This window comes from Artibeus jamaicensis, unplaced genomic scaffold, assembly GCF_021234435.1.
Source record: "Artibeus jamaicensis isolate MK-2021 breed Jamaican fruit bat unplaced genomic scaffold, CSHL_Jam_final contig_851, whole genome shotgun sequence".
Classification (NCBI taxonomy): Eukaryota; Metazoa; Chordata; class Mammalia; order Chiroptera; family Phyllostomidae; genus Artibeus; species Artibeus jamaicensis.
This window is the reverse complement of record NW_026521986.1, coordinates 18,172,776-18,185,461: the sequence shown is the minus strand read 5'-3', so window position 1 is coordinate 18,185,461 and position 12,686 is coordinate 18,172,776. Positions and strand designations below refer to the sequence as shown.

General features: G+C 35.8%; 1 protein-coding gene across 2 annotated transcripts in view; it reads left to right on the top strand.

Moving 5' to 3' along the window:
* Positions 1-12,686, top strand: part of DIO2 (iodothyronine deiodinase 2) — an 85,887-nt gene that overhangs the window by 17,528 nt on the left and 55,673 nt on the right. The window contains exon 1 of one of the 2 annotated variants that reach the window (XM_053673405.1): positions 4,598-4,672. The exons of the other annotated variant lie outside the window; for it this stretch is intronic. The gene's annotated coding sequence lies outside the window, so the exon portion shown is untranslated. Of the gene's footprint in view, positions 1-4,597; positions 4,673-12,686 lie in introns of those variants that run through there. 2 annotated transcript variants of the gene reach the window in all.

Below are 12,686 nucleotides of genomic sequence, written 5' to 3'. Positions count from 1 at the left end.
AGAAATATCAATGTAAGGTTGCCTCTCGTGAGTCCCCTGCTGGGAACTGGCCTGCAACCCAAGGCATGTGCCCTACCTGGGAATTGAATCGTGAATGTGTGGTTTGCAGGCCCGTGCTCAATCCACTGAGCTACACCGGCCAGGGCTCCAAAAGAAACTTTTGGGGGAGACAAAACTTTGGTCCCCTTCACCACATACACTATTGTCTTTTTGAACATAACTATTTAGTGCTTAACAAACACTACATTGTTATTTTATACCTTTAGGCCTTTTCATGTTTTCTACATTCTCAGTAATAACCTCATCCCTCTTCATTGTTGGATAAAATAGGCCTCAGGTATCATCTTCTTTGAGCAGCCATTTTAATCTTTGTCAGGCAGGTAGCTATCTCTTCACCTTGCTTTTATAGATTATTGTAATAAACCTGAACTCTCTTGTTTGCTGTGTCTTTCTTAAAGAGGGAATCATATAGTATTCATATAATTTCTCTTTTCCCACTCATATCCAATTAGTTATTAAGTTTTATGAATTCAGCCTCTAAAATATCTAATAGTATATCAGGTTTAGCATCTGACCCTTAATAGCCTAACAATAGATGTTTGCAGATTAAATGAATGCATGAATAAATAAACAATTAAATGTTAGTCAATTTATGAGGGATTTTTGATTGGTCATATCTGTTTTATCAACAGTTCATAAAAGAACATAAACTAATAATCCAGAACTACTATATCCTAAAAGTAAAGCAACTAGAGTATATAAACATTTACCAACATTTATTCCTAGTATAATCTGTCTTTATGATTGCACCTCATTTTCTGTGAAATAAAAACAAGATGACAGACATTTTGAAATTTACTCTAAGCTGATACTGCTTGTATTGAGTTGGAATGGGTCAATTACCAATTTCTTTTTGTTGTTAACAAAATTATTTAAAGAAACAATGAGAAATCAAATGTGGTAAGAGTCTGAAGAATATTGACTTACACACATTATTTTATAGTTAGTTTCTCAGGGGGAAATCATAAAACAGTAAATGATAATATCAAGAACAGCTCAGTGAAATAAATTGTGAATGATAGCATGAAAAAGTTGACTTTAGTTTTTCCTTGGTAAGTAATAACATTTGAAATTATGGATGTCTTTTGCTGTGATCCATGCTTACATCTAGAAAAGTCATTTATATGCTGATGAATTTAATACCCTTTGCCCTCATTTTTAGATGAACATCATTGGGTTACTTGGATGTTAGTGAGAAAAATTAAACTTCTGAAATGCTTCAATCAGGAATGAAAAATGGGTGTTTTATTGTATTTTTCTGTAATGAATGAAAAACTAGAAAGGATACATTTTATCTGCAGGAATCTTGTTTTTATATCTAAAATGTGTTTTACTATTGCTTGGAAGTTATAATAAAGCTTTTATCTCTCCCTGCGTTCATAGACGCTTGTGCATATGTGCCTATAACAAGATAAACACCTCACACATCTGATATTATGTGTGTTTATCTATTCATTACTTTCTCCTTCTGGGATTGGGATTCACAGTCAAATACTGAAAAGGAGAAGTAGAATTGTGCAGTATAATGGAAAGAGCTTTGTTCTTGACCTTGGCTGTAGTCTTGCCTCTGCCTTTACTGATAAAATTGTGTTACTTAGACACAATTGCAAGTCACTTAGTGTCTTTGGGCTTTCTTTTCTTACCTGTACAAATGATTCCATTGGACAACACAGTTTCTAAGATTGCTTTATTTTTTAATTCTTTGATAAAAAAGTGACAATTCAATGACTATGGGGATGTTGACAGAAAGATTTATTCCAAGCATGGAATAAACATTTAATACATTGACTGACTACTTGTTAAGTGAAGGAATTCTATATAATGGGTAATTTTATGTGTCACCTTCACTGGGCCATAGGGTGCCCAGACATTTGGTCAAATATTACTCTGTGTCTATGAGAATGTTTCTGAATGACAGTATGTTTTAATTGGTAGACTGGGTAATACAGATTGCCATCCCTATTGTGGGTGGAACTTCTCCTGGCCAAACACTTGATCTGGACATTGGTCTTTACTGGCATAAAAATTAGTTCTTCTTGGGTCTCAATCCCACCAAATCTTTGGACTGGAGTTATAGGTTGACTGTCCTGGGTTTCTAGCTTGTCCACTTCAGATTTTGGGACTTCTCAGCTTTCATAAGTGCATGAGCTATTTCCATATAATATCCATCCATGCATTTATCTATCTGCCCATCCTATTGCTTCTGTTCCTCTGGACAACCCTAATACATCTCGTATGTATTCCCCTTATGCTCTCCTTCTCTACCTATTTCAAATTCATCATCAATATTTATGAATTCTGTTTCCAAAATATCTGGCATTTTCCCAAGCTAGATTTTTCTGAAGTGAAGTTCTTGTTATTTTTTAAAGGTAGGCACACTGTGTCTTCTTCATTCAATTTCTATTTTTACAAACCTGTGTGAAAAGTAGACTAACAATTTTCTGAAGATACATTTCATTATAAATATACATAAGTGTTTGAGATTTTTATTCATGGCATGTGCTCTAACAAAGTTAAAACACAGGACTACTGTACAGATTATTTATTTTTTAACAGCATAATTAATTAAGTAAGCAATGTTCTAGTACTGCAGAAATATGAAAAAATATATAGTTCACATTTTAAAGAGTTAAATCTAGTAAAAAAGCAACAGATAGGAGATATATTTATATTTATATATATATCTTATGATATATATCATAAGTCCTTTAAGTAGAGTTGTTTTCAACCATTGTTAAATGGGATAATAATAATAGTAGGTACCTCGTACCATTAAGAGGTTTAGATTAAATGGAGTTGTGTTAGCTTTTGCCCAATATCTCAGTGACTTTCTAGAATCAAGTTGTGTTTTTTTCTCTTGTTACATGAGGGCTGAAGATTTTCTGTGATTCTGATGGATTTCATTGATCTCTGCTGGGCTTCATGTCTTCTCATTCTGGGAATCATGTTAAGGGAGCGTGTTAAACATCCTGTTCTCATGGTGAAGACAAGAGTAAGGGTGACAGAGCCAGACTACGTGTAGGCATGTAAATCTTCTGCTCAGGGCACATCTGGTTTACACAGATATTATTTTTGGGTTGGCCATATGCCTTGATTTGGCACAGGGAAATCAATGGATAGGGAAGAATTCTTTGCCTTCATGGAACATGACATAAGTGAGAAAAAAAATAAATATTTATGAACAAATGCAAATCTACCACAAGATATAATAGCTGTAAAACATGTACAGCAGTACAATATCAGGCACAGAGTGATGCATATAATATTTGGTAATGGTACAATAATAACACCAATGATAGTGGCTAAATTCTATAGAAAACCCAGATAGTGGAGTAATTTCATTCTTTCAGGGGAAAGTAAGACAGTGTTACAGAAGGGTATTGGGCCAGTAGTTTAGGGGAGAAAGGAAGGACGTGCTAGAAAGAAAGAACACAATGGACAAAAACTAGTAATATAGAAAGGAATTCAGTTAGAGGCTAAGTAGGTGTGGAGTTTACGGCCCTTCCTGTAATTGGTGTCTAGTGTTTAAGCAGCTCTAACTTATGATAACTTCCACGGCAAGTAACAGAATATTTAATTAAAAGTATCTTAACAAAACAAAACATGCATTATTTTACTAAACAGGAAGTCTTAAGGTGGTGAATTTCAGGATTCGCTCAGTATTATAAGGATGTTGTCAGTAACTTAGGGTTTTACCTTTCCATCCTGCCACCCTTGGTGTGATGGTTTTGCCCTTGGATCTGCCTTTCCTCTTGTGTTTTAAGTTGGCTTTTGTAACTCAGGGTTTCAAGTCCTCACTCAACAGCATCTATACGTAGAATGAGAGTTTCTTCTTTTGCATCTCTTTTAGCAGGTTTGAAAATATTTGTTTCAGAAGCCCCCTTCAGGGCTGAATTCTTATGTCTAAATAATTACTGGAGAAAAGAGATAGGATTGCCATGATTAATTTAGAATAATGAGTCTAAGGAAGTTCTTAGCTTCTCTGAACACATATTTTTCTCCTAGACAAGAATAAGATCAGGAATCTCCTAGCAAAATAAATAAATAAATAAATAGCAAAGAAAAGAAGATAACTAGCATCAATGATGGCTACTATGCACAGATGCAAGATTTGTGTTTTCTATTCAAGATTAAATGTTTGCGATGGTGACTGTCTCAGCAAATATTACCTTGACTTTAATCATTTACATTGTGTCTTTGAATAACTTCTGGCACTAAATCATAGTTAAGAACCGCAAATCAGTTAGTGATTCAGGAATGAGGCAAATAGATTTTTTGCAGACTGTCTGGATGTGTTGTTAACATAGAGACACATTATTGGGTCCAGGGCTAAGGTGTGTCCTCTACCTTTACCTTTAAAACTTCCATGAAGTTTTGCAAGTGTATCATTTGGTTTATATGCTAAACTGAAATAAACGTCATTGGGAAACTGTTGTTACCTGCCTCTATTTCTTAATATTCACATAGAATAAATCCCTTATTTTAGTACTTTTTTGTTTACTCAGGTGCTGAGCTTCATCAGTATTGTCAACTGTTGCTACAACAAAAATATCATAGACTGGGTGGCTTAAAAACATTTATTTCTCACAGTTCTGGAGCCATGTTACCAAAGGTAATTTTGTAGTGAATATTAAATGTTGACAAAATGATATGAGTCAGTATTTAGACTCACACTCAGGATTTTAAAAATGTTAAAGCTTAATTTATTTACAATGGAAAATAAATTTCTGAAGCAAAAGATAGAAATTCACTTATTTTCCTTTCTTGATCCGTATTCTAATTTGAGACAGCATGGTTCTGTGACTCACTGGGATAATCCCCCCATTTATGACATATTTCAATGCCCACACATTTTTAGTTCTCATGACTTTCTTTTGTTCATATGTTTGAATCAATTATGTTGGCTATTCATCAGTGTATCAGACAAGTGTATACTACTTTATCCTTCAGTGTCTCTCATTATAAGATTTTTGGCCCCCCACCTCAACTGCTTGGTGGAATTTAAATCACACCATGGAGCAGAGAGGAAGAAATCAGAATGCCTGGGCTTTATGAGAAAAATTATTCTTCAGAGAAGAGCTGAAAAAATATGACAAGGATGAGAACAAAGATACAACACTGGCTGTATTAGTGGGTGGGTCCCTTAAGGAAAAGGCCTTCATAATCATAGAGATGTAATGAAGAAAGAGGTTTAACCAAAATAGTTAGTATTTGCTGGACAGATCCTTTTTTTCCCCAGTTTGAATTGGTAATTAAAAAAATTTAAAACATTGAACAAATAAAGCTTTCTTTTAAATATTTATGTCAGGATTTATGACCTATCTCTTAATATTTCCTGCTGAAAGGAAACCAAATTAGCAATAACAAAAAAAAAGGCATAACAGTTTTTAGATTCATTCAACAATGTACCAATATATTCTCATTATATAAATTTTAAAAATACCATGAATAGAATATATTTAAAGTAAGTGAAAGTTTCTCTAGGAGTTAAGACCTACTAAGAATCAAATACTGTGCTAGGCAACTTCTATTCATTATCTCATGTGGTCCTCCCAACAGTGTTGAGATGCCTCCTTTATGCTCATTTTACATGTGAATGAACTTAAACTCACAGAGTATAAGTAAATCACAGTTTTCAAATAGGGAACTAGGACTTGAACCCACTTCTCTCTCACTCTAAAGGGTGTCTGAGTTATTCTCTATAGTGTTTTAAAAGAAAGCTTTAGAGAGCATTAAAATGAACTTGTGAATAAATATGTCGATTTTATATACTTGCTAGTTTAAGAAGAGCTAGCCTTCCTTCTTTTAATTATTATTATTTTATTGTTTTTACCTTCTTGTTTGGTTCTAGCTGGAAGCAGGCACTGTTATGTTGCTTCAACTTAAGGATTTATGTTTTGTTTTTCAATCAATGTAGATTTATTGTATACAGTTAGTGGAAAGACAAGTTGGTACAACCTTAATTGGCACAAGTTAGCAATATATATGACATGTTAAAAAAGTTTGTATCCTTCAGCCTAATAATTATCCATCTTTATACTTAGTCTAAAGAAATAATATGATATATTCCCAAAATTATGTCACAGATGCTTATTGCAATATTATTATAATTGTAAACAACTGAAATGACTAACAGTGAGTTAATGATGGAATAATTTTTAGGTATAGGAATACAAGGAGATTATATGCAGCCATTAAAGAACACAACTTAGAAGAGTAATAACTCATGTAACTCTTTAAGACTATCAAATGAAAGGTTAGTTTACAAAACAATGTATAAAGTATAATTTCAATTTTATTTAAGTTTACATAAACCTATGAAAAATATAAACATACATGTTAAAAGGCTAATGATGATTATATGGGTTAAATCAGTATGGGAGATTTTAATTTTTCCTTAGTTTTGTCTGAAGGTCCCATTTATTCAATAAACATATGTTGCTTTGTGGTCTAAATAAGTAATTAAAAATATTAAGATTGCATATTTAAAAAATGTTTTCTAATTTTAAATCAACAAATAAATCACACAAAGAATCATATCCTTTGGCATTTTTTAGCTCATCTTTTCCAACCTATTTCTAGTTTGGACTAGATGTTGGAATATATATATATTTCTATTCTTTTAATTCAATTATTATGCCCAAGACTTGTATAAGATTTCCAAATTAACCATAAAAAAACCTATAATTTATTCCTTAAAAATGTTTGAAGTTGCCTGACATAAAGGCAACAGGAAGCATGAGCTGAGGGTTCTTTTCGCTAAGAAAACTGACACTCTAATTAAAAATAAAAGATAATTCTAGGTATTGCTCTGCTCATTGTTATGCTGAGGCCTTATATCTGAGGCAGTCCAGAAACAATGTGCATTTTGCTTGTACTTAAGACTTTTCCTCCTTGGGTTGCTATTGTTGGAATTGTAAAACATCTCATAAAGGATGTGTACATTCCATGTAACAGTGCTTGAGTCTCTCTAAAACACCTTTTTAAATTAAAAACTATTTTAAATATGTAAAAATATATACTTACCATCTATATTATTCATATTCCATGAACTAGAAATAAATATATCTTGAGACAGCTGCAATTCTGGATTCCATGTCCACATTCCAAATAGGGAGTTGAAATTGGAAAATTGGAGGATAGATTTCCAAAGTACACAGCAGAGTCTCATACCTTGACTTCTTTTCAGTCATCTCTCTAATGTTCCCCTTGACTCACGCATAGAGTGGGGTCAGGCTGAAGAGGGAATTGCCTCTCTTTTTCCTCAACGTCTTTCCCTCTTTGCCATTATTTAAATCAATTTTTGTTAGTTTATTTTGTTCATTGATTCCATACATAAGTGAAATTATGTAATACTTGTCTTTCTTTCACTGGCTTATTTCTCTTAGTATAATGTTTTCCAGGTCCATCCATGCTATCACAAAGGGTAAGATTTTCTTCTTTTTTATGGCTGAGTAGTGTTCTGTTGTGTAAATGTATCACAGCTTTTGTATCTACTCATCAATTGATGGATACTTGGGCTGCTTCTAAATCTTGGTGATTGTAAATAATGGTACAATGAACATAGGAGGTTATATATTCTTTTAAATTGGTGTTTTGGGTGTCTTCAAATATATTCTCAGAAGTGGAATCACAGTTCTCTTTTTAATTTTTTTAAAATATTTTTTATTTATTTATCTTTAGAGGGGAAGGGGGGAAGGAGAGAGGGAGAGAAACATCAATGTACGGTTGCCTTTCCTGCATCCCCTGCTGGGAACTGGCCTGCAGGAAACCAGCCTGCAACCCAGGCATGTGCCCTGACTGGGAATCGAACCGCGATTGTCTGGTTCGCAGGCCCGCGCTCAATTCACTGAGCTACACCAGCCAGGGCTCTTTTTAATTTTTGAGGCAACTACATGCTGTTTTACACAATGGCTGTGAGTGAAATTTTGTCCATTGGCTTTTTAAGAGGGTGCCTATGGGCAATCATGCCATGCAGATTGAAATCTTCCTGCTTTTCACATCCAGTATTATGTGGGTGCCTCATCCTTACTCTGGTACTCTGGACTGGAGAGCCTGGCTTGGGGTTTAGACCCCACACTCTTTGGGGGCAACCACATGTAGCTGAGTTATCCCTCTGAACTCTCAGCTGCTACCTGTGGAAGTAGGGCCAACACTTTTTGTGTCTTCTGCCCTTCCTACCAGTATTGATGCAGCGTCTTCTGCAAATTTTTGTTTATAAGACTTCTCCTCAACTAGTCTTCGGTTGGTTATTCAGGATAATTATTCTACAATTTAGTTGTAATCTAGTTTGGTCCTGGGAGGAGATGAGTGTAGCTTCCACCTACTCTGCTGCCATCTTGGATTTCTCTCTAAATCAATTTTTAACTGTAATATGTAAAACTTATGTTTTTGTGTTTAGTTATGCATTATATTTTTCTCTCCCTTTCTTACAACAGCCCTGTCCCCCAATTAAAATTACCCTGGACACCTGGATTAGGTCTCCACATTTGGCAAAACATGGCAGCAATAAACTAAAGGAGCTCATTCTACTTAAATAACCAATGGATCCAGAGCCTTTCATTTTTTTCAATGTAGGAATAGAATCAGGGAAGCTTTCTTCTATTGAAACTGGAAAAGAGGCTGGCATTTGGTCTACCTGTTACTACCACACCCAGTAAGCAATGACAGTGATTGAATCTTTATGGGTGCTTTATTCAAATGGCTGGCGATCTGAGAAGATGGTGGGTACATACCCTAACAGACCATCTTTCCCTCTCTTTCCAGGCCAGACTTTTTATAACAGGGAATAAACAAGATGCAGTGAGGGCTTTGAAATTCAGGGAGTATTAGAGGAAAGAAGCTGCAACATTCCTGTCCTGGGCAGTTAGCTGCTCCCAGAGGTGGTGGTCATCTGTCTCTCCCTGGGACATAAAAGGCCAGATGCCTCCAACTTGTCCCCAGACGGTGATCTTAGCAGTACCCCAGGAGGCCGGCTGTTTTCCCAGGAACCTGGATATGCCTCATCTGTAGTTTCTGAAAGAAAAGCTTTAACATATACATTACTTGCTAAGCTTACAACTTCTTACCTTAAACTAAAACTCTAATTCTTGAGTCCCCTATCACTCTCAGCTGTGAATTTTTTTTTGCAGGGATCAGGTGTGGAGGCCAGTTGTAATATTATTCGGGTACCTTGTCTACTATCTAGTCCAGAATCTTTGAAGACTTACTGCCTTAGTGAGGTGTTCAATCTGACAAGGTCTCTAGGGTTTATTTCTGTTTCTCATTGGTGACTGTTAACTTAATCATCACCAGAAATCAGCTTGGTTACTGGACAACTTTCAAATCCTTCCAGCACTGTGTTGTTGAACATGGTGCTTTGAGGTGTACTTTCCAACAGAGTCTGGATGGAAATAGAGGTCAGTTGCTTGGACTCTTCTACCTCTCAGGCAGGGACAGAAGGACAAAGGTGGTCGTGAAGCACCTGGCAAGCACAAGCTTTACATGTTACAGTAGGGATATGAGGAAACCTGTCTGTTTTGTTTTGGATACTTCTCATTCAAAGGCCAGTATATTTATAAACAGTGATTACAAATGGATTATAAATTTTTTTCTAAGAAACACCCTTAATAATCCTTCATAACTATTATGAAATAGATATCTTTTATATAGCATATTCTGTATTAATTCATTTAATCCTCACAACTGTATGAGCTAAGTACTGTTATTATCATCATCTTCATTTTATGGATGAGAAAATGGGCTCAGAATTCCTAGCCTAGGGTCATATAGCTAATAAATGGTGATGTCAGATTTGGAACTTAGGTAATCAGGCTCCATCACCTTATACTGACTTTGGTTAGCTAAGATGTGTTTCTAGTAAGCTGCAGTACCAGTGGACCTGTTTTTTAACAGCAGCAGCACCAAACCAAACACCCTGTTAAACCACAGTTGTCATTTGGGGTGATGATACTGAGTTGGAAGGCAGACAAGTTTGCCTTTGCCAAAGGTTCCTGTAAAAGGCACTGATCACTGGAAAGTCACAGGCAAAGAGAAAGTTATGTCATTCAGGAGATTGTCAGGGAAGTCTCTGAATTTGAATAAAACCATCAAAATTTGAAGTGAGACCGCCCACAAGCAAGCCAGGTGTGACCATGCCTTTCAGATTATGCTAATGGACTTGGATTTAGATTACAAACTTCCTGCAAATGGCAGGCATCAGACCCGTGTTTAACCTTCTGCTCTACCATTTATTAGCTGGGTGACTTTATTTAGTTAGTTTTTCTAATTCGTTTTAAATGTTAGTCTTATGTAACTCTGCGGCTTAAAACCCTCCAATCTCTTCTAATTGCTTGGTGAGTAAAACCTAAAAGCTCTTCAACATGGCTGACAAGGACATGCAAAATCTTGTCCTTGCCTCTTCCCAGGAGAGGTTATTTCATGTTCGAACAGAATCTACTGCTTTCTTCTTTGTACATTACTCCATTTTCGGTCCATACCCAGTGCCTAGCTCAGTGTCAAATATATAACAGATTTTTAAATAATGTTTAGCAAAATAAAATGCCATGAAGATTAGAAACAGACCTGGAAATGGTTTTCTCATGGGGAATTGGAGGAGAAAACAGGGTCAGGAAAAGAGTGAGAACTGGTGATAAAACAAAGAGAGAATAGCTATTAACATTAGAAAAGAAAATGATAGGCATTGGAATTAAAGAAGAAAGACAAAAGTGCTAAATAATAAAACCTGTTTGCTTTTGGTTTTCAAAGAAGAGGAGAAATTTAATACAGCAGAAGAATCAATGAAGGGGAAGACAGAGAAAAGATATTTAATTGGGTCATTAGGAAGCCATTAGTAACTTTTGGGAGAAGAGTTTAAAGAAATTAGTGGGTGGAAGGTAGAAGCCACGTGATAAACACTGAGAAATCTGGGGCAAGGAGGCTGAGGCAAGAAGTACCTTTGAGAATGTGAATCATAAAAGGAAGAATAGTATCTCCTGGAGTTCATGTGAGAAGCTGCAGGATAGAAGAGAGGTGAATGGCGTCTCTTACTTCCCAAATAATGTATACTAAAATACTACCCTTTCCACTTGATTTGGGAGAGTTGAGGAACATGGTGATGTAATTACATTTTACACATTTCTTTCCACACCAACTACTTCTGAATCCTGGAGAGATTGTTAAGATAAATGTTGGGTATGGAAAGACCTGGGTGTGGATAAAAAATGTCCAGCCTAGAAAAAGTTTTATTTGAGCCAAACTGATGACAATTTTGGGGAAGCAATATCTCAATGAATTGAGAAAAATGCTCCTAAGAATGGCAGTTTTGGAGCTTATTTCATTTCTATATCTATCTATTTATTTTTATTTTGGCCTTTTTTAGAATCAAAGGAAGAGAAGTTAGGGTGATTACATCAAACCCAGTGGTGGTAGATGAGGGTGGCAGAAGAAAGCCAACTGGGGAAACTCAAACTCTGAGAGCAGATAAAAGGTAAGAGAGACACGTCTTTTCCAGTGGTGGGCACAGTATGTAGAAGTTTCTGGTATATCAGGAAGGTTTGTGGGCAACAAGACAACAGTGTGGTCTGTGCTCTGGTGCTGGCAACTGCCTTGGAAGGGTTTGGAAAAGAACATTATGCTAACATTTCAAAGATATGTTTTCTTAGAGGTGCAAAGACCACAGACAATTTCGAAGATAAAGATTTACCTTTGTCAAGGAAGCTACTGGCCTAGGACATAACTACACACCATGATCTGCTTTTAGTTAGGAATTTGTATTTTCAGATCAGCCTATGTGGTTACTTTAGGTCTCTGAGTGTGTAAGGCTGCCATGCGGGCCTCGTCTGAGCTTGTCAGGATTAGTATGTGGCCCCTTTTTCATCTACGTGGGTCTGCCCAAAGAAGAGTGATAGCTACACAGAAACACATATTAGACAGAGAGAGAGACCTTAGTATATAAGTTACTTTTTCAATTTTTCAAGGCATTTGTGCAGATTTTTAAAGTAATGCACATTCATTATCATTATAATATAGTCCTATGGAAAAAAATCACATAATTCCTCTGCCCAGAGAAAACTATTAGCATATCCACATTATGTGTATATGTCTAATAGATATGCCTATTGCATAAATTTTAGCATTCTAAGTCAAAGTTTTAAAGATTAGATAGGAGGGTAGTGATTTTTTTTATCGTGGAGTGCATTTGCTGTTAAACAGGATAGAACTGCTTATAACTATATTTTGCCCGAGGTAGAAGCTCCCAATATACTTTTACATTTATGATTATGCTGTTTGGATGTAGTCTAACAACAGTGAGGAATTTATGACAAAGGATTCTGAATAGCAAGCTAAGGGCAGAGGTTCTAAGCTTAATGACCCCAAAAGAGATAGTCAGTCAATAATACGTTGTAAAAATTCTGCAGAATAAATAATTCAGGCTTTCCTCTTCTACCAAAACAAACACACTCTCTCAGCAGTTCTCGGTGGACCTTTGATACCCCAAATGCTGCCCTCCATGATATCACAGCTGCTTCGTAACCAGGCTTGGACTTTTGGATGGGATTGTAACCAGGAGTGTCCTAAATCCCCCAGGGAGGGTCTGTTTGTTCTGATGGTCCTTGGAACTGGCAAGTGAAACTACTGGGACAAAA